The 26,722-nt window shown below is 52.2% G+C and overlaps 1 protein-coding gene across 8 annotated transcripts in view; it reads right to left on the minus strand.

Moving 5' to 3' along the window:
• SGMS1 (sphingomyelin synthase 1) overlaps window positions 1-26,722 on the minus strand; it is a 293,110-nt gene that overhangs the window by 236,890 nt on the left and 29,498 nt on the right. For 2 of the 8 annotated variants that reach the window (XM_045439432.1, XM_045439425.1), the window contains exon 2: window positions 19,447-19,541. The exons of 4 other annotated variants lie outside the window; for them this stretch is intronic. The gene's annotated coding sequence lies outside the window, so the exon portion shown is untranslated. Of the gene's footprint in view, window positions 1-6,225; window positions 6,372-19,446; window positions 19,542-26,722 lie in introns of those variants that run through there. 2 more of the 8 variants (XM_045439428.1, XM_045439429.1) reach the window with 2 other exon arrangements.

The raw sequence follows: 26,722 nt of genomic DNA on the forward strand, positions 1-26,722 counted from the left end.
ACCTGCCACAGGGCAGTGCCACGTGCTGCCTTCCACCACGTCTGCTTGGAACTGAGAAGGAAGCCACACACTTCAGGCTGGATTCGGGGAACGGACTCCCGCATGCTGCCGGTGAGGTTACGCAAAAGACGCGTCTGGATAAGAAGGGGTTAAGGGCGTGCGTTGGCGAGTCAGGCATGAACGGGTTAAAATCTCAACTCTACCATGACCCAAGCGAGGAACTCCATGTCTGGGAACGCCTCGTTCTGCCACAGGCGCCACATCCCAGGAACGGCATGCCGTGTGGCTCCCGGGCCTCGGGCTGGCTGCGGCGAGCGTCTTCTTCCTCGGGGGGGGGGGGGATGCACGAGTTGACCCACAGGGGTGTCCCACACCTCGTCTCCGCATTCCAGTGTCCTCCCCCACGGCTGGGCTGAGCACCGGTGGCCCGGGAGCCGGAGGAAGCCGTGTGGGCACACTCAGATGCCCCCACCCGGCACTCTGAGTCCGGAGCGAGTGGCACAGAGGGACAGGGACGGAGAGGAACACAGCCGAGGGGCACGGAGGGAGCTACATCCAGGGCCTGGCTGGCACCAGCAGGCGCATCCCGACCGGGGCGTCTACGGCACGGCAGCGGCTTGCTCGCCCCACCGCACTGCGTTTGCTACGGTTCCGACGACCCAGCTCCTTTGACAACGGCTGGATGTTCTTATCTGTAACCAACACCACGTGGACCGAGGCTGGGAAGTTCTGACAACCCTTGGCTTTCAGACGTGCAAGAGGAAGACCAAAGTAAGAAGCTAATAAACATCAAAAGAAGCAAAATCCGAGAAGCGACCGCTCGGGAAACGAGACCGAGCGGAGACTGACACGGCAAAAGCTGAGATTGACTGTGTGTGTGCCTTCGCGGCTTTTACCCTAACCTCTGTGATGGCGCCTCCGTTTCTGAAAACACACGCTCGCTCTATCACATCCAGAACACAGATCGATTTCCTTTGTGTTATCCTGTTCTCCGATTTCTCTGGGATTCACGGGAACCAGAGGACTGTGGATGATTAAACTCCTTCGCGTTCCGTGCAGTGAACAAATCCTTGTTAAAGGTCTGCTGTGCGCAGGGCACGCGGCGGCACACCTGCAGCCGAAGTCATTACAAACGCGGGCAGCTCAATCCACATCCACCTGATGCACTTGTGATCCATGCTTGAAACCTTTCTTGTGATTTGTTTTTTGTTAAAGTTTATTTCTTCCTTTCGAGGGGGGAAGGGGCAGAGAGAGACAGCAGGTCCCGCGCTGTCGGCACAGAGCCGGACGTGGGGCTCGACCCCACAAAACGCGAGATCATGACCTGAACCGAAGCCAAGAGTCAGATGCTCAACCAACTGAGCCACCCAGGTGCCCCCTGAAAACTTCATTTTTAAATGTACAACACCCAGGAGAGTACTCTGGGTTCTACACGGTATATTCTGCTAAAACACACACACACACACACACACACACACACACAGGTGCAGGCAGATGGTCTGCAGGCCAGAGGCAACCACAGACGGGGTCTGCTTGGCCCACAGGACGCTGGTGTCATTTAAGGCTTTCCGTCGGTTACTCCAAACTCCGGATTTCTATGAAGATGTGAGATCTGGCTCCCACCCCACACGGGGGCCACCATATGGAAACGCAGAGTGGACTCCAGCAGAATCTGCTCCTGCTCTAAGGCACACACGGCTTTCCGCTGGGTCACAGGGCCCAGGCTCTGCTTTTATTTAATATCCAACCTGCTTCGCCCATTTGTCACCTGCCTCACCCCTCAAGGCACTCCAATTTGGGATTCTCATTTCAGATGCATCATAAAGTGGGCTTTAAAAAAACAAACAAACACTTTTTTCAAATGTTTCAAAGTTTCCTTTTTCCATAGGGGAAAAAAGGGAGAAGACATCTTTTCCCGGTTCAAACATTCCCCGAACGTTAGACTTTCCAGAAACGTTAAATTTCTAAACTACTGTATCTCTTATTCCGTCATTACGTTTTGCACGTAATGTCTGCCTTCCAGGAAATGATGAAATGGCATCATTTCTTCACGCCCCACCTCTCAGGTGTGCGGAAGGGGCTGGGAACGTGTGTCTAGTTCACTCTGAGAACAGCAGGCGAGAGCTTTCAAACGCTTTTGCCTTGACCATCACATTTCTAGAACACCTCAAACACCTTCATTTTCTGAGCAAAAAGCATCTGGTACTTTTAAGTACCAGTATTTTTAAGCAGCGATATATACGTATTTCTATTTCTTCCACACTTCCTTTTCCTCCCACTAAAAGGAAGCAGATGAAAGCCCTCACACCTTGCGTGCTTACACAGCCCCAAAAGGAGCTTGAAGATAACGCTGCTCACGAGCTCGTGGAGGATGCGTGAATGAAGAAAGCAACGAGGGAAGAAACAAATCCACCGGAGGGCAGAATGACCGTGTGTGTGAGCCAGGGGAGCCGCCAGGACCCCTTGCTGTCCACCCCGGGGCCTCCAGCCGCTGGTCCCCCCTCCAGGCCGCACCGCCAGCCTCGTCACGCCCATCGCTCTCAGAACTCCTAGCCTCAGCTTCCTGCCCCTTTCCTGAACAACCCTCAGCACACAGTGGGACTGTGACTGTTCCTCCGGGAACTGGGGCGAGTAAGCTACCAGGTGCCGAGGGGGGGATTTCTTTGTCAGGAACAAGGAAGTGCTTGCACCTGGGGCGCCTGCGGGGGTAGCAGTGACGTGAATGCGAAGTTTGGGTGTTGGGGGGGGTGGAGATGAACAGTAAGGATGCGGGGACACGGGGGCACATGACCTCACAAGGAGCAGAGATCTTGGGGCAGAAAAGCTGGCTCATTTCTGGCTGGGAGGCGATAAAACGTACCGGTTAACAGCATGGACTCTGGAGTCGAGAGGGCCCGGGGTCAGCGCTGAGGCCGCCGCTGTGGCGGCTGGGCCTCCTGGACGAGGCCGGCCTGTGCCCACACAGTGGGCTGCTAGCGGGGCCCGGGACTAGGCCCAAGATGGCGCCCCATGCGCCCCACGCAGCGACCTTGTCCACGGCTGCCCTAGGAATTGAGGGCTACGTTTCTTAAGGCAGTTTTTACGAAACTGACGAGGCACTGCACGCTGTGGGCCTCCAGGGAACGGATGCCATGAAAACTGGAAAACCGTTCTAGAATTCCCGGGCTCCCCTTCCCAGAAGGAAGGTCAGGGACCGCTTCACGGTCTTTACTATTTGAAGCAGCCTTTCTCACTGGCAGAAAAAGTCACTCAAGAAGCATCTTGGGCGCCTGGGTGGCTCAGTCGGTTAAGCGTCTGACTCTTGGTTTTGGTTCAGGACAGAATCTCATGGCTCATGAGTTCAAGCCCTGCATTGAGCTCTGCTGTGTCAGCATGGAGCCTGCTTGGGATTCCCTCTCTCCCTCTCTCTGTGCCCCTCCCCTGCTCTCCCTATCTCTCTCTAAATAAATGAACCTAAAAAGAAAACAAAAAAAAAAGAACCAGATTTCAGTCACAGAAAATCACAGAGTGATTGTAGTCAATCTGCTATGAGCCCCAGGTAACATTAGAGTGTTAGGGATTAGAAGGAAATGGGCGTGCCTTTGGACTTCAACAATTCTGAACTTATTATTTTAATAATCCAGGAAACACTCAACATAATCTGGACCCTTAAGCATAGCTAATGCCGCTGCATTACACATGAAATTCTTTTTAAAAGTGAAAATGAAGGCCCAGTGAGTGAAATGAGAGAAACCCTCAAGGCCCATGTACCACCGCTCTGCACCCACAGTTCCCCATTAGGGTCCCAATAACATTTGTACTGGGGGCCCCTCGGTTCTCTGCCACGTCAGTCAAGGTAGGAGTAACTGCTCCTGCCCTCGATCCTTCCAGACAAGCTCGTGGACAAAACATTCTTTGCCTCTGGCCAGAATTTTATCAAGTCCAACTGCAAACATCACTTATCTCTTGCCGGTCAAGACTTTGATCAAATTACTGACCAAAAGCAGAACAACCAATGGCTGCCTCGTAAATTCCATTTGTTTCATAAACAAATCCTTTCTCTCTCAGTGCCTACAGAGAGAAAAGTAAACCTAAAAAGGTAAAAAGATAAAGAAGCACATCTTTACGGGGTCGTTTTGCCAGTGGGCACATTCCCCACCCCAGGGAAATGTCCGTTTTGACAGTTAAGATTTTAAGGGAGCGTCACAGCAAAGGGTTAAGAGTCTGAAGAATAAGAACTAAGAAAAGCAAACTAGAATCGATGCAATCCAAACAAAGCCCAGTATCTTCTCCACTTCTCTTCAGCAAGCGCTGGTGCATCCGGGAGGGTAGTCCACGGGGGGCACTGAACAAGCCCAGCACATGTGCCAGAGCGCGAGCCCCGCACGTCTCAGGGCCAGAGTAGAACGGGAGCCTAACAATGTATATAGCAGTACGATTACGTCTGCTGTGTATCCTATACATGCCAGGTACTGTGCTGAGCACAATACTTACACGGGGCTCATGTACCTGTGCACATATGTAGCAGAGACAAAAACATCTACATATTAGCACAGATATAAAACTCACATATATACACATGTACCTATATGTATGTATAATCTCACTTAATCCCTGAAACAACCCTGGAGCAAACAACGTCTCCGATGTACGGACAAGGCTAGCTAACTTCCACGTGGTCACACCAAGAAGCCAGATCTATACCCCGGTCTGTCCAGGCTCTTTCGCACGGCCCACGGAAGGTGGGGCTGACAACACTGAGCGGCCACACAGGAGGGTGAGGGAGGAAGTGCCACCACCGTGCATCTGGCAGAGGTTCTGAGCAAGGGCCGGCCGGCTGAGCGTGCTACGCGGTGCAAATCCAGGAGCGAGGGCGAAGGCCGCCCCTTCCAAGGCTCACAGCCCTCGTCCCGTCTAAACACGGCGGCTCCTGGAGCTCCCACCGTGGGACGAGATGCGCGAACGAGGATTCTAGATACGGCATCGTATGGCGTTCCCAAGTAGCCCAGAAGTCAAAGTCTGTGCAGCCTCCTCCAGCGGGTGAAGGGGGGGTGGTGGAGAAGCGAGCCCCTTCCCCCCGCCTGCACCCCAACATTCTCATTTGCAGATCACAAAGGCCAAGATGCACAGCCCCCTCCCCATAAAATGACAGAATTCACTGGATTCAAGCGTGCTGCGCAGCACTCTAAAGGCTGAAAAGGGGGTGGGTGGCGAGAGGTGACAGAAGGGACTCTCAGAACATCACAGTTGTCTGCTCTGCAAACTGGGTTTGCGGGGGGGGGGGCAAAAATATATACATATATATTTACATATATAGGCATACGTATGTACAGATAGGTACATATATGAGCAGGTTCCATTGCCAAACCCAAGACTACGACCTTGCTAAAATTAGAAGGAAACACAGTACTGCAGAGAGATGCCCACTTGTTTGGTTTTTTTTGTTTTTTGTTTTGTTTTTTTTTTTTTTTCTGAGAGGGAGAGAGAGAATCCTAAGCAGGCTCCACGCTCAGTGAGGAGCACGACTAGGGGTTCAATCTCAGGAACTGTGGGATCAGACCTGAGCCGAAACCAAGAGCTGGCTGCTTCAGCGACCGAGCCACCCGGGCACCCCGGACTTTCTAAACGGAATAGAAACACGTTGTGGATGTCTTCTCCACGTTCTGGACACTCTCTTGCCCTATCCCCTCCTCATCCCCCTCTTCTCTTACTATGGATGTCAGGGAAACACAGTGCCTGTCTCCATCATTAATGTGGAACGCAGCCCAGAGTGCTGAATGCTCACAGAACTCTCCAGAAAGTTCTCCTGAGAGCCCCTCCCTGCCAGCACTGCCAGCGGCTGCTGGGCACACCCACTGGACCTTGGAAGCCACGGCCCCAGCAGGGGCAGAAACACTCCAATGCCTTCTGAATCTTTTCCGAGTTCCACAGAAAATCCAAAGAAAAATAAGGCAAGGAAGTCTAACCATTCATCTCTAAAAACACAGGCTTCGGATCTTCCCAGAGCTACCTGGGGGCCGGGGCCCAGCCCCGCTCCCGGCCCTGCCCTCGTGCCACTCCTAGGGACGTCACACCTCCCACGTGGGACTGCGTGGGACCCCCAGAGGCTTTCCTAAGCAAAGCCGAGCGGCAGCTGGTAAGTAAGCTCGCCAAGCAGTCGGCGCTCATTTGGCCCCGGCTTCTGACCCCGGAGACGCCCACGAGGAGGTGGGGGCCGGACACATCGCCCCACAGGTGAGTCCCCACCTCTTTCAACAGAAACACGGCCAGATCACCCTCGTCACGGACTCGACAGCTGACGTCTCCGATGTCACAACCGTGGCCTCCACACGAGCCATCGGATGCTGGGGTTTTGTGTGCGAAGCCAGCGGCCTCTGAGCCCCTCGGCCAGTACACTGATCACGGGGCCGCTCAGTGACCGAAGGAAGAGGATGCGCCCCCTTCCAGCAGACGCCACTCTTCCTTCTCACCCGCCTCCAACGGCGGGGGGGCCGCAGTGGATAGAGTATTTCATTCCCACCCCGTCTGAAGGGCAAGTTTCTCCACAGCAGCGAAAATTCTCAACCAGAGGAGGGGCCCTATTCGTGACGATCCGAAATCACAAATGACAGAGCTCCGGCCCGTCTCCTGCCTTTTCGGAAACACAAAAGAATCACCTATCTCAGGAATTGAACTCCCTTTCCGTGGCACCGCCCATCACACTGTAATGCACACAGGTGATCCACGTCTCCCGGGAGAAGGTGCTGGACACGTACCATCGCAAGTGCACACTGAGTGCCCTCAGGGCGGAACCCTACGTGATGGTTGCCCTGTGGGCAGACAATCGAAATCGCCTGGAAACGAGAACAGTTCGCTTCCTCCTTGACTCTCGGTCTGGCCTACAAACACTGCACAGACCTGGGGCCTCACGCCCTGGGAGCCGACCAGCTCTGGCCAAGATCTGAACGGGTATTTTCCGCGAGGAACAGCTGCAGTTCTGCTTTTGATTTTTAACACGGGTTTGTTTTCCTTTGCCGACCCTCAGGATTTAAAACAAAAAAGTCTTCCAGGCACTTCGGGGCACTCCAGTTAAGCGGAGGGTCACCAAGGAAAGGTTTCGCTCGCGCTCGGGCCAGAGCCTCCGAAGCGGACGAGTCGCAGAGGCATCAAGTCTGGTCATCGAGGAGAATGACGAACCCCAGGAGACCTCGGCTGGGCGTCGGTCAGCTGACCCATCGCCGTCCACACGGTCCCCTCCGCACCCCAAGCCGCGGCCCCCGCCCGCCCGCTAAGTCACAGGCGCGGCTCCCAGAATCCACGCAGCACCACACACGGTAAGAGACGGGGACACGGCCCGGGGGGGGGGGGGGGGCGGGGAACGAGCGCAGGGACGACAGGAGTGGCCGATGCACTCTCACCCGCAAGAAGCCGCCACGCGCTGACATTCCGTGTTTTTAAAGAGCGCAAAGAGCCAGGCATCGCTTCAGGACGGTGCTTCCTAGGTGCTTTAGTCCAACCTCAGGACAGGAAGGAAAACTGCCCCCAGACCGTCCGTGGCTTTAATACCAAGAGTCGGTGACTTTCCAAACCCAGGAAGCCCACGAATCCGATTTCCTCCAAGGCTGACGGAGCAATACCGAGCCCAAGCTCTCACGTGGAAAGCGGTCTCTCGGTTCCACACACGGCCCTCCCAGAAGTGCACCAGGACGTCGGCAGGCTCCCACGGCACTCAGCACACGCAGAGCCGTCCGTCTCGCTTCCCCTTCCGGGGACGAAGTCGGCGGCCAGCGCAGGGCCCTCTGCCGGAACTCCATCATCCGGCGGCCACCGGGGCCGAGTGACCCTCTCTCGGGTTACCAGGTGGGGCAGGCCTGCCTTCCCCTGAAGGGGCCGTGCTCCAGCAAGCAGGGAGGACCGAGGACGCGCCCCCCACGCGGGGAGGACGGCAAGCAAGTGCACGCGTCCCCGGGAGCACACCGGTGCCGATCCGGGGTCAGCTGGCCGGTATTAAAAGAACCACGCTGCCCTTCTAAAAACCGCCCGATCCCAGCAGAGACCTGCTAGCAGAGCTAAAGCTCCTTTTTTCCCAGTGTTTTTCAGCCGCTCTCTGGCAACCTGTCTGACGGCCCGAGCTTGAAGGCTTTGGGGAAGCATTTACTAGGGATCAAAGCCACAAACACGGCCTCGCTCTCTGGGCCCGATTTGCGCGTCTCTCTGGCCGGCCGCGGAGTGCCCTCTGTGGGTGGTCAAGGACAAACGGCATTAAAGCCCATTATCCCCGTTCCCTGTAAGAAGGCTTAACGTGTCAGCTGCATTTTAATCTAAGGATTATACGCTTGCCCTCTGAAAACTGCTTTCAGAAACATCAATAAAGAGCTTTCTTTTGTTTTAAGGATTCTTATTTTTTGTCTCAAAGCCCAATTATTTATAAGCTTGTTGGTATTTTATATCTGAGATGAAAGCCTTTAACTAAGAAGAGGCAGCGGCTGCGGCAGCGTTAACAAGAAAGCCAACATCTCTGCTGAGAGAATCTAAATATATATCACGCCTTAGAAATGAGAGAATGCCAGTTACCGTAGCTCGCCACCACAGGCCTGCCACCAAACGTGGACGGGCCGGCCCTGCCCTGGAGATGCTCAAGGGGTCCACGTTGACTTCCTGCTAAAGGCACTGAAATGAACACACATACTCAGTCTGTCTCTCTTCTAAAACCACAAGACAAGAATAATTAAGGCTTTTCAAAAAATATTTATTTTTGAGAGAGACAGAAAGAGCAGGGAGGGGTGCAGGCTCCGAGCTGTCAGTACAGAGCCCGACGCAGGGCTTGAACTCCCACACCTCGAGATCATGACCCAAGCTGAAGTCAGACGCTTTAACAGCTGAGCCACCCAGGCGCTCCAATGTGAAGCCTCATTCTTAAACATGAACAGACACTCAAGGACTATCAGGCAAACAGAGGAAGTATCTAATGTGAAAGACAGAAATGGGAGGAGAAAAAAGCAACATAACAAATTATGCAGGAAAAAAAAAAAAAGCTTCAAAAAGAAGGAAAAAAACATATGATTAATCTCCTCAGAGGACTAAGAGAAAATACTGTCCTGAAATAGTAAGATTCTGTAAAACAGAAGCACTCACAGAACAGCCACCATGAAAAAGAGAGCTGTCAGAAAATAAAACTGTAAAACATGAAACCTTTAATCAAAGATTCAAAAGCAAAGTTGAGAAAATATTCGAAGAGAAATCAGAACAAAGACAAGACAGCCAAGGCTAAGTCCGCACTAACAGGCACGTCAGAAGGAAAGAAGAGGGAAGACAGAGGGAAATCAATAATGACATACTTCAAGAAAATTTCTAAAAAAGACGGACGTGAGTTGCCAGCCTGAAAACGCCCATTTGGATCTCAGCGGAACAAGTGAACAGCGGCCCTCCCCCACCAAGGAATATCATCAGGAAATTTCAGAACGCAGAAGATAGAGTCAGAGAGAAAAGGAAAAATCACATCCGACAAGGGGGCCGGGAATCAGAAGGTGTCAGGCTTGTCCACTCAACGCTAGAAACCAGAGGACAAAGCACCAGCCTTCCCTGTTCAGAGGTTCAGAGATTCCCACCCTGGAACTCTACACCCAGCCAGACGGTAAATTAAATACGAATGTGACGTTCTCAGATACAAAGCAACTCAGAGGAGTCTCACCTCCCATGTGATTTGTTAGGAAGGTTCCAGAAGATGTGGTCTGTCTGCCAAACCAAGGGAGTAAACCAAGACAGGAGACAATATGAAATGAGGGAAACAGGGAAGCCGGTACAGGGGCAGATCAAAGGAGCCCCAGAGCGATCTGAAGGCAGAGCCCGTGACAAGATGTGGCACACAGCAGGCCGGGGCAGCGCTGTTTGCACTGGGACGGGGCCTGACGCCCCAGCGGAGATGGCGTCCACGAGAGAACACGGACACGATACCCGACGTCTTCACGTATTGTGAGGAGATTCACGTAGAAGGCCACAAAAGGGGCTAGGGCACCAATCCTTTAAAACAAGACACTTAACTAAGTCCAAGAAAAACAAAATCTGCGTGCAGGAAAGGTAAGGGGGTCCTTGCACGTAGGCTGCACAGGGGTCTGGCCCTACCTGCGGGGGCCGCGTTCTAGGACCCCAGAGGAGGCGTGAAAACACAGACAGCATCAGAACCCGCACGGAACCCTAGACAGTCCAGAAACCAGTGTTTATGCCACACACATGTTGAAATCACCTCCTGGCCAAGCAAACCTTAGTTTCCTCTAAGCTCCTAATACTGGATCTGATTACTTTTTAATGTTTATTTATTTTTTTTTGGGGGGGGGGGCAAGCGCACAAGTTGGGGTGGAGCAGAAAGAGAGGGAGAGAGAGAATCCCAAGCAGGCTCCGTGCTGTCAGCGCAGAGCCCGCACGCGGCCTGAACCCACAAACCAGGAGATCATGACCGGAGCAGAAACCAAGGGTCGGATGCTCAACCGACTGAGCCACGCAGGCCCCCAGTACTGGATCTGATGGAACAGTCGGCAAACGTTCCGGGGTGAGGGCCCACCCCAGATATGGCTGACCTTCCCGAACATGTGAACGATGCTGGCGTGGACCCCCTCACAGAGACGCTCCCTAACCCCACGTGGCGGCACTCTGTACGGGGAGCCAAGACCAACCTGCAAGCCGGACCCGCTGGCACAGCCGCCCTCAGGAACAGTCCTTCCAAGCCACAGGCTACTCTGTAGGAGATTCTCCTCTGTGCTCCCTGCACACACCCCATAATCGGGACAGAGACAAGTGTGGGAACAGGAAGAAGTCAGGACGCCTGACTACAGCAGGCCGCGTGACTCTGGACTTCCACACCCTCACCCGTCAAATGAGGGGGATGCTGTGCTGGCAGGGCTATCTTCGAAATTAACAACAGAACGAGGGGCGTCTGGGTGGCCAGTCAGTTGAGCATCCGACTTCAGCTCAGGTCACGATCTCACAGTCCGTGAGTTCGAGGCCCGCGTAGGGCTCTATGCTGACAGCTCGGGGCCTGGAGCCTGCTTTGGATTCTGTGGCTCCCTCTCTCTGTGCCCCTCCCCCGCTCATGCTCTAAGAATAAACACATATCAATTTAAAAAAGAGAGAGAAATGAGCAACATAACAAACGTTAGACCAGCACGTATCAGGCACTGCTCTCAGTGCCCTGCAAATATCCTTTAATTTAAGCCTTCCCAGAACCCTATCGGGTAGATCCCTTTATCTCCGCTGCACCGTTGAGGAGACTGGGGCACAGAGATGTTAAGTGATTTGTCAGAATCTTACGTGGCTCATGACTGAACCCACGTTCTCAACCACGTCTTCGTCCCGCCTCCCTGACGCCTCTCTCAGGTCAAACAAGAGAACACTCCTAATGCAAACCATACAAAGATACACGTATTATCATCATCATCATCCCCATCATCAGGACGATCCCAGCAGCCAATGACGTTCCGGGAAAGCACCCGATTTCTGGAGGGAACCCTGCAGGGCTGCTGCCAGTCGATGCTGCCTCCTTGGGCTGACATTGACCTCGGGCCGTCAGTACGGAGTATGCGACCTGGATGGCCCAGTGAGGACAGGCAGGCCCACGCCCCGGCCCCAGTGCCTGGCCCACGCGAGGCAGAGGGTCAAGAACGTGGCTTGCGTCCCGCTGATCACCGTAACCGGGTGGGCCCCGAGCTGCCAGAGCCCCCGGCCTCCCAACAACTGCAGACGCGTCAGGACGCATCAGGACGCCGTCTGGCTCCGTGACGAGCCTGATCACGCTGATCCTCTTTCTGACACACATTTCACTCTACCAAGCGAGGTTCATGGGCACGTTGGTACTTTTCCCTCTCTGGATGCAAAAGCTGACAGACTGAGGACGTCAATCCTAATTAGCTAGCCTTGACAAATTAAACGCCCCTCGGGCCGGAGTTCCCGAAGAAAGCGCTCCCTGTTATTAGAACAGAAGAGATCGTTTTTCTAATGCCACAGATTGGGTGATTTGGCCCATCACCAAATTTGTTTCAGAAAACCTTATTTTTGCCCAAAGAAGTTAATGGAGCCTACGGTTTCCAGCTGTGTGAGGGAAACGCCCGTGGTATGTCTTCCCCTCCAACTTCTCAAGTCTCGTGTTTCATGTATCCCTAAATCTGAACCACTATTAAAAAATTACTACAATGGGGGCGCCTGGGTGGCGCAGTCGGTTAAGCGTCCGACTTCAGCCAGGTCACGATCTCGCGGTCCGTGAGTTCGAGCCCCACGTCGGGCTCTGGGCTGATGGCTCAGAGCCTGGAGCCTGTTTCCGATTCTGTGTCTCCCTCTCTCTCTGCCCCTCCCCCGTTCATGCTCTGTCTCTCTCTGTCCCAAAAATAAATAAACGTTGAAAAAATAAAAAATTAAAAAAAAAAAATTACTACAATGAAGAATACTACATTCAATACTACATTCATTACTACAATGAATTTGTCAAGACGTTTTAAACACAAGAGCAGGAAACGTAAATGGGTATCTTTTCTTCCTTGTAACTACACCTTAACTTTAGTTTCTTATAATTTTTTTTAATGTTTATTTCTTTTTGAAGGGGACAGAGAGACAGCACAAGTGGGGGAGGGGCAGAGAGAGGGAGGGAGACACAGAATCTGAAACAGGCTCCAGGCTCTGAGCTGTCAGCACAGAGCCCGATGCGGGGCTCGAACTCACGAGCCGTGAGATCATGACCTGAGCCACCCAGGCACCCCTGTACTTTATTAATTTTGGCAACAAAACCAGTGTAGAGTTTGACCCCCATTCATTAAGCTGACCCCCACCCTGCACCTGCTGACCTTCCTCTCTGCGGTTCCTGCAGACAGACCCTCCCGAGTCTCCAGTTTCAAGGGAAAGCCTGCTCCCCCACATCACTGCCCCCCAATGGTTGCACGTAGCATCCCACCCGATGTCGGATGTGTCCTAAGGTGAGGAGAAGACACTACCACACCATCATGCATTCTCACATCTGGGAATTATTACACGCAGCTAAACACCTGTAACTAAAACATCCAAAGGAACCTTCAACCTCACTTCCTAAAGGATGTTGTGGGCCACGACAGGGTGGTTTATGGGGTTTACGGGGAGGTAAGTCGAGGGCATTTCCCTTCTGTGTGTTGGAGGGCAGTGTGGGGTGACAAAGGGGCAGCGACTCAGCCCGAGGCTCTACCCATAAAGCATATACGAGCACACGTGAAAATGCTAATGGGGTTACAACGATGTTAAAAGCCGTTTCACCAGTCTCTGTCCATCACAATGACCTCTACAGCCCCCGATTAAGAAAAGACGAACTTTAGGGGCACCTGGGTGGCTCAGTCGGTTAAGCATCCGACTTCGGCTCAGGTCATGACCTCGCAGTCCGTGGGTTCAAACCCCACGTCAGGCTCTGTGCTGACAGCTCAGAGCCTGGAGCCTGTTTCAGATTCTGTGTCTCCCTCTTTCTCTGACCCTCCCCTGTTCATGCTCTCTGTCTCAAAAATAAATAAATATTAAAAAAAAAATTTTAAGAAAAGACGAACTTTTCCAACCCCACGTGAGCAAACACATAAGCAGGCCAACGGCCACTGTTACACTACATTCCAGACTTCACTACCTCATGTGCGGTTCGTTCCGTCAAGGTGCGTTATTTATTATTCAAGTAGCCCGAGAGCAGAGGTCGGCTTGGCTTGCTTTGATAAGCACGCCAAAGTCCACGCCTTATCCAGATATGCCGCCTTCCAACTGTCCGGTGTCACCACATGTCAACAGTTAGGACCTTTGACACATAGTCATTTCTACGTATGTCGTGCTGCATTTGCTTACAACTGAAGTAACCATTAGATTATGGAGAGTAAGTGCTCATCAAATTTATACAATTAGGAAATATAACCAACAGGACATCTGCATGGCTCAGGTGGTTAAGCATGAGACTTGATCTCAGCTCAAGTCTTGATCTCACGGTCATGATTTCAGGGCTAGAGTTGGGCTCTGTGCTGGGTGTGGAGCCTACTTAAAAAAAAAACTAAAAGAGAATTTTGGGGCACCTGGGTGGCTCAAATGGTTAAGCATCCAATTCTTGACTTTGGCTCAAGTCATGACCTCACGGTTCGTGAGATCGAGCCCCACGTCAGGTGCTGTGCGGACAGCACGCAGCCTGCTTGGGATTCTCTCTCTCTCTCTCTCTCTCTCTCTCTCTCTGACCCTCCCCCAGTCTCTCTCTCTCTCTCTCTCTCTCTCTCTCAAAATAAATAAATATTTAAAAATTTGTTTTAAAAAAGGAAAGAACTGGGGCGCCTGGGTGGCTCAATCGGTTAAGCATCCGGCTTCAGCTCAGGTCATGATCTCACGGTTCGTGGGTTCGAGCCCCGCTTCGGACTCTGTGCCGACAGCTCGGAGCCTGGAGCCCGCTTCCGATTCTGTGTCTCCCTCTCTCTCTGTTCCTCCCCTGCTCTCACTCTGTCTCTCTCTCTCTCTCAAAAATAAATAAACATTAAGAAACTTTTGAAAAATAAAATAAAAATAAAATGAAAAAAAGAAAGAACTATAACCAACATATTTGTTTAAAATTGGGGATTTGGGGGGCGCCTGGGTGGCGCAGTCAGTTAAGCGTCCGACTTCAGCCAGGTCACGATCTCGCGGTCCGTGAGTTCGAGCCCCGCGTTGGGCTCTGGGCTGATGGCTCAGACCTGGAGCCGTTTCCGATTCTGTGTCTCCCTCTCTCTCTGCCCCTCCCCTGTTCATGCTCTGTCTCTCTCTGTCCCAAAAATAAATAAACGTTGAAAATAAATAAATTAATTAATAAAATTGGGGATTTGGGAACTGCACTCCCATATCATGTTTTTGCTCTGATGTATGAAAAGCACAATCCTGGACAGAACCTCCAAGTCCACAGGAGGCTCGTAAGTTCCACAAGGGCAAGAACCATGTCTGACAGTCACCGTTTTGTGCCTCACATGTAATAGCTTCTCTGTAAATACTTGTTGGATAAATAAATGAATAAATAAAGGCATTAACATCAAAGTTACTGGTCCCGGGCTATTTCAAGACTACAGAGGTTACTGCTACCATGCCTTTGCTTTTATGAAGTAAAGCAGGAGTTGACAAACATTCTGTAAAGGGCCAGATGGTAAATGCGTTCCGTGTTCTGGGCCAGACAATCACCGCTGCAGCCACTCCACGGGGCTCTTTCACAACTGTTCAATTCTGCTGCTGCAGCACAAAAGCAGCCACAGACAAAACATACGCAAATGAGCAGGACTGTGTTTGAATAGAACTTTATTTACAAAAACCAAATTTGGTCATAAGCCCGGCCCCCAAAGGTACCACTTCATGTTTCTTTAAAAATTTTTTTTTTAAACGTTTTATTTATTTTTGAGACAGAGAGAGACAGAGCATGAGCAGGGGAGGGGCAGAGAGAGAGGGAGACACAGAATTGGAAGCAGGCTCCAGGCTCTGAGCCATCAGCCCAGAGCCCGACGCGGGGCTCGAACTCACGGACCGCGAGATCGTGACCTGGCTGAAGTCGGACGCTTAACCGACGGAGCCACCCAGGCGCCCCTGTTTTATTTTGTTTTAATGCTTATTTATTTTTGAGAGAGACAGAGACAGAATGCGAGTGGGTTAAGGGCAGAGAGAGAGGGAGACACAGAATCCGAAGCAGGCTCCAGGCTCCGAGCTGTCAGCACAGAGCCCGACGTGGGGCTCGAACTCACGGACCGTGAGATCGTGACCTGAGCCGAAGTCGGACGCTTAACCGACTGAGCCACCCAGGCGTCCCCCACTTCATGTTTTTTTAAAGGAATGTAAAGCTATTTACTGAGCACCGTTTACCAGTATTTACAATAAAGTAAACAATATACAGTTGGGTGGCATTCTGACTACAAAGTTATTGTTTTTCGTCGTTTCTGCTGAACCAGTAACTCAAATACCGAGAAGACTGAGCCCACCTGTAAAGAAGAGCTGAGGTCTAGAATTTAGATGACAGAGGTTCCCCCCCCCCCCACACCCCCGCCATTTACGCCAGCAGGTGCTAAACCGCCAACATCTCTACCCATCTAATTATGATCGTGTCTCCATGAATGGAGTCTTGGACCTTCCCTGAGTCATGACCTTTTAGTCAACACAACACAGCAATTTCAACTTCTTGGAAAGGAATGGTTCACAAGAAGGGACCTTTAAATGTCCATTTAACGAAGTTTTGCTTACCTAATTAACACGCACCAGGACCTGTCTAGTTTTCTCATGTGGGTGGGGAGGTTGTCGGGAGTGCTAAAATTTCCCTGAAAGGAAATGTCAACTTGAATTTGTAGGGCTGCAGATATGGATTTGATACGGCTGCTTTCAAACTGTCCAATTTAAATTGTTACATTACATTTAAATTGTCCAATTAGTTACAAAATGTGAAAGGTTAAGGCTTCAGGAAAAATTTCAATTTAACTTGAAGGGATTTATTTCTGGAGGTTGCTGAAAATGGTGGCATCCCAGAAACATGGGCTTATCTATGGTTATAAAATGCTGTTTTTATTTTGGGAAATGTTGAAAAAACGAATGAATGAACGAACGAATGAACGAACGAAAGAGAAAGAAAGAAAGAAAACCATTTACATGTGTATTGTAAGTATGCACACACACACACAAAACCCAATTAAAAAAAAAAACAGATTGGTCCTTAGGCATACAGGAGTTAAACACAAAATCTGATTGAGTAACAACTATGAAGGTTTCCCCTAACATTTAGAAAAGGAGCTCTCTAATGCCGGGGAATAATACACCGTGGTCTCCAACATTCTTTTCTGATGAAGGAAGCAACTCCAGAAAGCACTGGTTACTCTGAACAAATAAAAGGAACCACTCTCTTATAATGAACGTGCTATTCACTAAAGGTTCCAAATTGGTGGGCTTGCTGAATTCAGCCACACATGTTTGGCCGGGTCAAGCATCGGGCAGGGCACATGCACCCATCGTCCACGGTGCCCATCCCCCCTCACTGCACAACCCCCCCCCCGCCGCCCCCGCCACCGCTAATCTCCGTCCTGCTACAAGCCCGTAAGAGCCTCTGACCTTACACCCCAAATTCCACAGCACGCCTGGCTTCCGGGATGTGGCCACACCCATACCTGTAAGTCCTTGGCCAGACCCCGGAGCTCAAGAGCGAGCCCGTGACTTCCCACTCTCTGCCCTTCATGTAACACCTACTATCGACACCTGAGGAATATTCACGGATTGCCTACTGTTGGATATATTCTGCACAGTCTCCTCGGAGGGGCTGTGGAAAGGGGAATAATGGCAGAGAAGAGGGTGGAGAAGCTGTGCAGGCAGGGAACAGAGGGGAAAGGGACGTGGTGAGTCCGCGAGAAGGGCTGAAAGACCACCCAGGCTTCTCCCCACTGTGTCTGCTACCTGGATTCCTCCTTCACACAACAGCAGCAGCGGCACAGGAGGGCCAACCAGGGCTGTCCCCACTGTAGCCACAAGTACTGAACCTCGTTTAGTCCTCCATTCTGTCGGGGGGACAGTCTGAGCAGGGGAACCCCCCAGAAGTACCTGCACCTGGGGGAATGGACGCACGGTCACCTTCTGAGGCAACGGGACGCTCTACAGCAAGGACAAGAACGCTCTGGAACTCTCTCTGAAACGCCGCTGAATGGGAAAAGCCAGATACCAAGCGGGTCAGTCCGCCTTACGTGTGACGCGCATACAGACAAAAACAGGCAAAACGAATTTACGCTCTTTGAAGTCAGGAGAGCAGCCGCCCGTGGGCGAGGCGGCGTCCGGGGTCCAGAAGGAGGCATGAGGCTGCGGTGGAAATGTCCCATTTCCCGATCTGGGCGCTGGTTCACGCGAGGGCTCAGTTTGTGACGCTCTACTGAGCTGTGTACGTGACAACACGTGCACTTCCTGACGGCATCTGCTACTGCAGCCGCAGGTTAAAAATCCATTTCCCTGGGGCGGAGCTAACTGAAGCCCCCACACAGGGTCCCAGACCCCTTTCTCTTCTCAATCTGTCAAAGCCTTTTGGCCACAGGCCTCATCCTTTCAAAGCCTTAGCCAGGGCCAAAAAAGCAAAACCCCACACTAGATCCTTCCCAGATACCTACAATTCCAGTCACGGCCTCTTGAGAATGCTGGTGTCTTTCAAAGAAACCTTACTGCCGTCACCAGCTTTCTGTTCCAAATAAGAAACAGGAACACCAGGAGCCGCCACTGCCCTGCATGGCTCACTTAAACGGACTTCTTCCAAAATGGCGCTCTCAGGGGCGCCTGGGTGGCGCAGTCGGTTAAGCGTCCGACTTCAGCCAGGTCATGATCTCGCGGTCCGTGAGTTCAAGCCCCGTGTCAGGCTCTGGGCTGATGGCTCAGAGCCTGGAGCCTGTTTCCGATTCTGTGTCTCCCTTTCTCTCTGCCCCTCCCCCGTTCATGCTCTGTCTCTCTCTGTCCCAAAAATAAATAAACGTTGAAAAAAAAAAAAATTAAAAACAAAACAAAACAAAACAAAATGGCGCTCTCAATGGACACCTCTGGCTCACAGACACCCACGAGGAAATGCTTGAAGAAGGCGCCATACACAAAAGGCCGCTGAGGTCAGATCGTGGAAGAGCCTGCAGCCGCCTCGCAGAACCAGCGAGCTGTAGCGACGGACCGCGTGCGACTGGTCATCGTGCGCCGTCACCCACAGCTACGGTCACAGCCGAACACGTGTTTAAGATCTCACGTGAAGTTCCGATGCAGGTCGCCCAACTACAGCACCGGGAGCCACTCGGGATGCTTCACACGTTATTTGAATACCGTAACCTCTACTTGACATTACCGCACATTCTTTCCACGCTGTCTGTGAACTCAGGCCAAAAGAGCCACTAAGACCTTTGAGCACATTCAGGGCACCTGGGTGGCTCCACTGGTCGAGCGTCTGACTCTTGATTTCGGCTCAGGTCACGATCTCACGGCTTTGTGGGTTGGAGCCCCGAGCCAGGCTCTGTGCTGACATCACGGAACCTGCTTGGGATTCTCATTCTCTCTCTCTCTCTCTCTCTCTCTCCCTCTTTCTGCCCCTCTCCCACTCTCACTCTCTCAAAATAAATAAACTCTATAAATAAATAAGTCACCGACTTTACATCGGCTATAAAGGGATCATAAATTCAAAATTACACCTTTTAACAGGAAATTATAACCGTGTTCAATTAAATGATTCTATGTCACATAGTTTACAAATGTTCTCAAATGCCTCTCAGGGAGAATACCCTTATTTTTTGGAGCTACATCCCTAAGAATGTGGGACAAAATGTCATGATGCCTGCAACTTACTTTCACTTCACATGCTTCAGAAAAATGTACGAGCACACGCACACACACACACACACACTGTGGCAAGACACTAACATTGTTAAATGCAGGCGGTGGAGACACGAGAACTCACAGCACATTCTTCCCGCCGTAGGTTTGAAATTGTTGTAATAAAAAACCTGCACAGAAATCTTCACTCACCTGTCAAGCAGGTGCCGCGGCCCTGCCCCTCACCACAAGCAGATGGCCGAACGTGCCCAGAGACGCGTGCAGGGACCGTGCATGCCACCCTCGCCCTGCCAAGAACAAGCGAGAACCAGCCGTCACCACCAACGATTTTTACCAAACGAATGCTGTTTCACTCGAGAAAATGTTCTTCGTGGAGGACAAGCCTCTAGGCTCAAACTTTGCTCTGTTTTTAAGCAAGGAGAAAGGCGGAAAGAGAAAACAGCGCTCCCGCCACATACTGAACCTGGGGGACAACCGTCTGCCTCACCCGCTCTGGGACCAAGAGATTCCTGATGAAGTTTCTTTAAGTCACATCGGTTTCGGGGAGGTGACGCGTGACGGAGCCCAAACTGCCACCGAGCAGAACACGGGGCCTCCAGGGCCAGTGTCCGGGACCTGGAACACCTCACGAGGCCCTCACGCGCAGCCCAAACCAGCCCCACTGCTGGGCCTCCCGGGGGGGCCATGACCGACCCCACCCTCCACGCGCTCGGCGACAGAACACGCGGCGCCATGGCCTGTAAGTCACGCTCTGTTCTGGGCCGTCCTGCCGCGGCCTGTGACGAAGGCACAGTTTACCGGCTCCGCTCTCCAGAGGCAGCTGATGTCACAGACGACGTTCGAGGGGCACGTGCAACCAGAGATGAAACCGTCCTCAGACCTTCTGCCCCCGAGCTCCAGGTGCGTCCCCCCTCCGGCTCCCCCATGCCCTCCCGAAAACCAACCTCAAGGACAAACAGCCAAACACGCCCACGCACCATTTTGGGGGGGGGGGTGCACTGCGGTTGGTTTCCTGAGAGTATCTATTAATGATCACTCTTAATAGTGCCATTAATGCTCTAATTATGACACCAGTTCCTATACCAGTTCCATCACCACTAATTACACTTCCCTTTTAAACACAATAACCCTTAGTGTAACTTGGACATTACATGCATTTTTTTCTTTTCCTTCCTTTTTTCTCAAAAGAGCACGCTGTTGGCCAAGGGAAGCAAAGCAAGCATCACACGGCGCCCCTGGTGACTCTCCCCTTGGCCGCAACGAAAAGGCAATTGTCACTTGGTGTGGAGGGTTTTCTACCCATGTGTTTAGCAAGCACGAGGCTGGAGACGGCAGCACAACCAGATACGGGCGTCCCAGGCGCCCCGTACAGGGGCCCGAGGAAAGCAAATCAGGGCCCCGCACCTGCCTTGCAGCCCTGTCTCCACTCGCGAGAACCGCTTCAAGTGGCTTCCACACGCGGGGCCTGGAGCGCCTGCTCACGAGGACGCTGTACCCCACGAAGGAGATGGGATGGGGTCTCGATGCCTCATGCAGTGGACCGCCCGGACCCCAGAAAACTCTCCGGGAAGTTCGGCCAAGAGCTACCCAAAACCCAAGGAAAAAACCTGATTCTCCTTGGGGAATACCAATTTTACTCAAAGGTAAGCAAACAAATCAGTAACTTAAACCTTGTTCATATTAAAGCAAACAGGCACTACGAGAATGTAATCACTGCGTGAATGTTTAAGCTAAAACTCCTACCCTTACTTATCCAGTTCATCTCCAGCAACGTCCTGGCTCGCAGGGGAGGGGAGTGAGGGGCGGGCTCTGCTGTCCCATTAAAGGGGGTCTTGGGGGGCGCCTGGGTGGCTCAGTCGGTTAAGCGTCCGACTTCGGCTCAGGTCATGATCTCTCAGTCTTTGAGTCTGTGAGTTCAAGCCCCGCGTCGGGGTGCTGACAGCTCAGAGCCTGGAGCCTGTTTCAGATTCTGTGTCTCCCTCTCTCTGACCCTCCCCCATTCATGCTCTGTCTCTCTCTGTCTCAAAAATAAATAAACGTTAAAAAAAAAAATTAAAAAAAAAAAAATAAAGGGGGTCTTGGGAGAACGTGTGAGGCTGGCAGAGACTTTAATGTCACAGTGAACCCAGGACACTGCTGATGGCCCTGAGTCCAGGGAATTCTCTGCAACATCAGGATTCCCAGATTGCCACCCAATCGAGGGACAGGAAGACGGACATCTAGACACATGCAATCCCCTGTCTCTACCACACATCTGGGCATCCATGCGACCGAGTCCCCTCCTCCCTGGCTGGGCACTGCCGCCATTGCTCTGTGCACGGCACAGACACCTCTCCATCCCCACACCGATGGAGAACACGTTCAGCACCAACAGTCACTGCCATTTCAATGGATGTCCCCACCATTACTAGAGAAGAATAAGCTTACTGATTTGGTTGGTCTCTAAAAGCTTTTCACCGTGAACTATACTGACAAGCGTAGAACCACAGTAGCCAGCCTCCAAGAAGGCCCCAGGGGTCCCGTCTCCAGTACTCATGCTCGAGTGTGGTCCCCTCCCACGCAGAGAAGGAAGGGGCTTTCCTAGCCCTCTTCCTACTTCCTACTGACGGGCACATCCCTTCATCCAGTTGGGGGCAGTGGAGTCTGGGGTGAAAGGCTGGGTCAAGGCCAGCTCACCCTACTCAGTCCCAGGAGGGACGCTCGCTGCCGTGTCCCGAGGGCCCTCGGTGCTCCAAGAGGACCCAGCCTCCCCCAACAGCCCAGCGGCATCACCTCCAGCCCCGTCGAGCTTTCTGAGGGTGGCTGCTTCAGCTGATCCCTTGCTGGCAACCAGATCGGAGACCCCAAGTCAGAACCACCCGGCCACGCTGCTCCCAACACCGTGCCCACACAGAAGCCTTGGGAGGTCATCAATGCTGATCAGTGTCTTAGCTGCTAAGTTCTGGGCTGACCACTACAATAACCTACGTCAGACTAAAGAACACTAGAAACAAACCCCACGTATCTAATGTCGTCGGTGTGGGTTTGGGGGTTTTATGGAAGCGCCGTGTGCCCCTCCCCGGACTCCCTCCCCTCCCCATCCCCCCACAGACAACCACGAGCCCCGATTCTTTGCTCCTCTTTACGGTTTCACCACATGTGTGTTCTCACTATGTTCTTGCATTTCGCCTGCTTTTAAGCCTAATACAGGTGAGAACGAGTTCAGGTGTTAAGACTTGCCTCTTCAGATTCCAATTCTGAGGTTGTCGACTCCCATGGCCACGGCTGACTTTCACCACTGTGTGTGTGTGTGTGTGTGTGTGTGTGTGTGTGTGTGTGTGTGTGTGTGTGTGTGTGTGTGTGTGTATGTATGTATATATATATATATATATAGTTCCCACTGTGCGAACTTAGTGTGTGTGTATAGTTCCCACTGTGCGACCTTACCGCTCTATTCCAATGGAGGGTCACCCGGGGACTTGTCGGCTTCTGCTAATATACTGCTATTTACACCCCAGTGCTCATCCCCTGGTGCGCACCGAGTTTCTCCTGGGTCCGGACCTGACTCGAGAGCACGTACGCATGGTCAGCTCTCCTGGGCCGTGCCACACTGCCCGCCACCGCACCTGTGGACAATGAGCTCTTCGGCCGCCTTTCCAGCCTCTCCCAAATCACAGGCGTGCTTGTTTCGCTAATCACCGGCAAAGCTCTCAACCAACAAAAGGGAAAGTTTTTCGTGTTTGCAGCATCACTACCGCAAATAAACAGTACTCCGAAGTAGTGACCCAGGTGGCTGGAACATATTGGTCACAGGACAGCGGTGCGGGCTTCCAAAGGACGATGCAGATGCAGCCAGAAGCAGACACTGCCCTTGGGCGCAAGTCAAACTGGATTTCCAGACAGGACATTCACAGACGGTTTTCCTCCAGGTGGACTCACATCTAGGGTCCCACCGTGCTGCCATCATCTCAAAGAGGAAAAAAATTAACTCACATGCAACCCAGCCAAATTCAAGATTACAGCAGGAGAGGGGCGCCTGGGTGCCTCAGTCGGTTAAGTGTCCGACTTCAGCTCAGGTCATGATCTCGAGATTCATGGGTTCGAGCCCCACGTCGGGCTCTGTGCTGAGGCTCAGAGCCTGGAGCCCGCTTCGGATTCTGCGTCCCTCTCTCTCGGATCCTCCCTTGCTCATGCTCTGTCTCTCTCTCTCTCTCTCAATAATTAATAATACAACATTTAAAAAAATAAAAACAAGATTACAGCAGGAGACTCCAATCATTTCCATGAAATGGCTTCGTGTTGGGTTTTTAACACAGAGCTGATTACGTTTCTAGTATTTTCACCTAAGAAATGAGATTGTTACTCCCCATAATTAACGCTATGTGTGGTGACTCTACAAAAAAAAAAAATATTTAGGTTCTCTTTATATGAAAAGACACCCCTTTTACTTTAGCTAATTCAATTTCTTAGGTGACAACAGTTAAATTTTACGATAATTATTTGTATTTCTAATAAAAACAAGCTCTTAAACTTTTCCACTGGCATTAAATACAAAAAAAAAAAAAAGAGAGAGAGAGAGAGAGACATTCTTTCAATGTGGTCAGGAAGGAGAGCAGAAATGTTCCTGTAAAGGCTCACATCATGTCACTGAAAACAATGGCACTAGATGACCAAAATCAGGTCATTTCAACTCGGTCTCTTGACAGTTCCGACCTGTTTTCTTTGTTTACTCCTATGAGGTGGAACTATTCATACACCCATTTTACAGATGGAGGAAGCTTCAGGCGCAGAAAGCAGCCAAGTTGAGCACAGTCACGGAGCTGGCGAGTGGGACGCCGAGGGCCCGAACCCAGGCCACTGACTCCAGGATCCAGAGACCCAAACGCTACTCTGGGCAGCTTCCTCCGTCCCCGAGACCACCAGAGGCCCTGCCACGGTCACCATCGTAGCAGCGACCTGTGACTTGGCATCTACACGGCGCCCAGCCCTGGCCACGTGCTCTACTGCGTTTCCCTAACCCCCCTCCCCCCCCACCGCCCTGGCAGGCACTGCGCCCACCATATGGCTGAGGAAGCTCAGGCTCTGGAGTCTCAGGAGCCCCATGGACACACACACAACAAAACAAAGTGGGGGAGACGCCACATAAACCTGGTCTCAGACGTCAAAGTCCGTGCTCTTTCTATAATGGGCCCTCCTGACCAAATACAAGTACCTGATCCCAGGCCTGGGGCAGGCGGGTGCTGACCGCGTGTCCTGGACAGACGTCGCACTGGGAGAAGGCGTTTGCCAGGCCTGCACGACGGGGAGACTGAGGCCGAGCACAGAGAGAACCGTGGGGCTCAGCACCAGCTCCTCGGGGGTTACGCCGGCCGGCCCACACAGCCTGTCCACACAGCGTTCTCGTCTGCAGAATGGGCTCCTGGACATCCAAGGGCTGCTGTGAGGGCTACACAGCTACACAGACCCACAGGCACATGAGACGAGGCACAGACGTGGGCGGGACAAGGTGAAAAGCACCCCAGGATCAGGCCGCAAAGAGCAGGGGGCCCGCGGCACCCCCGCCCTCGCGCCCACACACACAGCCCCGCGTCCCCACCGTGGGTGACCCGACAACTGGCATAAGGCCACTGCTGGGCCACTTTTTCTGCCAACGTCATCATTTCTCTTCCTGGCCCACCAGACCACCCTTGATGGGCTCGACATCCTCAACGTAAGTGCTGGGGCTGAAATGGATCGAACCAAGCACTGGGCTCGCTTGGCTTTTCTATTCCTGACGGCAGGAGATCTCTGGCACTCGCTTCAAATAGCAACGTGTCTTCCAAGTCTTCCCGGTGTCCTCGCCATCACCCCAAAGTACCCGGCCGTGAAGAAAAACCTCGAAAAATGACTGGCAAGTGACAGATTAAAAACGGCTCGGGCGACACTACGTGCACTGTCGCTCACAGCGTTTCTGCCACACGTGAGATCAGGTCATTTAACGTACGAGGTGGTGTTGACCAAATCTGTACATTTGTAACTACATTAAGAAGTTAAAAAATTGGTTGGGAGGCACCTGGGAGGCACCTCCACCTGGGTGGAGCCGTCGGTTGAGCGTCAGACTTCGGCTCAGGTCATGATCTCACGGTTCTTGAGTTCGAGCCCCACAGGCTGTCAGCACAGAGCCCTCTTCAGATCCTCTGCCCCCCTCTCTCTGCCCCTCCCCTGTTTGCACTCTCCCCCCAAAATAAATATTTAAAAAAATTAATGGGTTGGTTACTTATGCTACTGGATAAATTATAGGAGTAAAGATAGCAAAATGGAAACAAAAAGAAAACACGTGAAAAGTGACTTTAGCTACAGGGCCCCCAGCCTAGCTCCCAGCAAGCTCCATGGTCGCTGGCCCTTTCTGTACCCAGAGCGGACGTAAGGGAGCAGTGGTAACCACATCACTGCAGTCCGTCCGGCAAAATCTTTCTTGGCCACCTGATGCCATCTATGAGTAAGCCACAGGGGGCAAACCCAGATACACGTTCCACGAAAGGAAAAGGCTGCATCGTGTGTCGGTTCTAATACCTGATCCGGAGTGGAGCGGGAGACCCACCGCGGGGCAGTTTTCCAGAGGGAGGGGGCCAGTACGGGCGCAAACAGCCGCATGATGGTAACAAGTGTTAAGACAACAGAAGCAGCCGCTGCTAATGTTTTCTCAGCAAGTGCCAGGGGCCAGGCCTTCTTTTCTTTTTCTTTGATTTTTTTTTTTTTTAACGTTTTATTTACTTTTCAGACAGAGAGAGACAGAGCATGAACATGGGAGGGTCAGCAAGAGGGAGACACAGAATCTGAAACAGGCTCCAGGCTCTGAGCTGTCAGCCCAGAGCCCGACGTGGGGCTCGAAGTCACGGACCGTGAGATCATGACCTGAGCCGAAGTCGGCCGCTTAACCGACTGAGCCACCCAGGCGCCCCTCTGATTGTTTTTTTTAAGTTTATTTATTTTGAGAGAGAACAACGAGGTGGTGCAAGTGGGGGAGGGGGAGGGGGAGAGGGAGAGGGAGAGGGAGAGGGAGAGGGAGAATCCCAAGTAGGCTCTGTGCTGTCACTGCAGAGCCTGATAAGGGCTCCAGCTCACGAAACCTGGAGATCATGACCTGAGCCGAAACCAAGATTCGGCTGCTCACCCGACTGAGCCCCCCAGGCGCCCCATCCTGGGCCAGACCTTCTGCTGAGTACGTTCCCCACACTCTTTGTCAAAACCCTCACCCGAGGGGCACCTGGGGGGCTCCGTCAATTAAGCGTCCAACTTTGGCTCAGGTCATGATCTCTCGGTTCATGAGTTCGAGCCCCTTGTCGGGCTCTGTGCTGACAGCTCGCAGCCTGAAGCCTGCTTCAGATTGTGTGCCTCCCTCCCTCTGCCCCTCCCCCACTCACGCTCCGTCTCTCAAAAATAAGAAAAATGTTAAAAAGTTAAAAAAAAAAAAAAAAAGATGAAGCCCTCACTCAATAACCATGGGAGA

This window comes from Leopardus geoffroyi, chromosome D2 (genome assembly GCF_018350155.1).
Source record: "Leopardus geoffroyi isolate Oge1 chromosome D2, O.geoffroyi_Oge1_pat1.0, whole genome shotgun sequence".
Classification (NCBI taxonomy): domain Eukaryota; kingdom Metazoa; phylum Chordata; class Mammalia; order Carnivora; family Felidae; genus Leopardus; species Leopardus geoffroyi.